The sequence below is a fragment of the Leishmania martiniquensis genome, chromosome 27 (genome assembly GCF_017916325.1).
Source record: "Leishmania martiniquensis isolate LSCM1 chromosome 27, whole genome shotgun sequence".
Classification (NCBI taxonomy): Eukaryota; Euglenozoa; class Kinetoplastea; order Trypanosomatida; family Trypanosomatidae; genus Leishmania; species Leishmania martiniquensis.
In genome coordinates this window covers 1-1,640 of record NC_090162.1, presented here as the reverse complement: position 1 = coordinate 1,640, position 1,640 = coordinate 1, and positions in this window count along the sequence as shown.

The window sequence follows — 1,640 nt, the reverse complement described above, 5'->3', positions numbered from 1 at the left end:
CACTGACGCTGCGCGGGCGCACGCGGGGTGCGTGTGTGTGTGCGGTCTGCGTGTTGGCGCGTGCGCGTCGCTGCCGCTGAATGATGCACGCATTGATGTTGGTCCAAACAGTTTGACCGGCGCATGAGAATACAGACACACAAATCACCTTTCGGCTGACTTGGGCGGCACGCGTGTGTGTATGTGTGTGTGTGAAGGGGGCTGGTGCGACTGCTGCATGGCGTGCTTATGTGCGAGCGCGGGGTAGCTCTGATGAGGAATCCATCACTGTTGTGCGCGAGCGAGGCCATGAGCGCACATATCGAGCCAAACGTCAAAACTCAACAGGTCTGACGCGCTGCCGTGGCGCACTGCTGCGCGCCGCATATGCGTAAAGGAGTGCATTGAGTCCTGCCGTCCCGCACGAGTGGGCGAGTAGGAGCATCAACTCTCCGAGATGCCGTGCGGTGGCGCGCCCCGCCGACCACATCGGCGGTATTGCCCCCTTCCCCCTTCATGCCCTGTCGTCGATGCGCGAGGCGCACGCGCGTGATGAGAGCACTATTCACGTAGTTTCCTGTCAGTCCGAGCACGGCAATGGGGTCATAGCACTTTTCAACTCAGCTCACACTGACGCTGCGCGGGCGCACGCGGGGTGCGTGTGTGTGTGCGGTCTGCGTAACGGAGAGAGGGGGCGGAAGGGGAGGGCGAAAACAACGGCGCGGACGGCCGCGTTATCTTGACCTGTCTGGCGCCTGTCTTTACACCTGTCAGTGACACTAGCGCCCGAAAGTTCAAGAGAGAAGAGAGGGTGACAGCGGCGGTGAGCCGGGCGCTGTCCCGCGCTCGTGGTGCCGTGCCATCGCGCCTGGTGTGTGTGCGTGCGCGATTTTGTGTGGTCTGTGCGCCTGCGTGTGTGTGACCTGTCGTATGATGCCTTCTCCAAGCCCACCGCGCAACTCCCTTGGAATGGTGGGCGCCCCCTCCCACGCAAGTCCTTGTCCTGTTGTGCCAGAGTGTGGCCTGCGTTGCCGCTGCGCGAGGCACACGCGCGTGATGAGAGCACTATTCACGTAGTTTCCTGTCAGTCCGAGCACGGCAATGGGGTCATAGCACTTTTCAACTCAGCTCACACTGACGCTGCGCGGGCGCACGCGGGGTGCGTGTGTGTGTGCGGTCTGCGTAACGGAGAGAGGGGGCGGAAGGGGAGGGCGAAAACAACGGCGCGGACGGCCGCGTTATCTTGACCTGTCTGGCGCCTGTCTTTACACCTGTCAGTGACACTAGCGCCCGAAAGTTCAAGAGAGAAAGAGAGGGTGACAGCGGCGGTGAGCCGGGCGCTGTCCCGCGCTGGTGGTGCCGTGCCATCGCGCCTGGTGTGTGTGCGTGCGCGATTTTGTGTGTGTCTGTGCGCCTGCGTGTGTGTGACCTGTCGTATGATGCCTTCTCCAAGCCCACCGCGCAACTCCCTTGGAATGGTGGGCGCCCCTCCCACGCAAGTCCTTGTCCTGTTGTGCCAGAGTGTGGCCTGCGTTGCCGCTGCGCGAGGCACACGCGCGTGATGAGAGCACTATTCACGTAGTTTCCTGTCAGTCCGAGCACGGCAATGGGGTCATAGCACTTTTCAACTCAGCTCACACTGACGCTGCGCGGGCGCACGC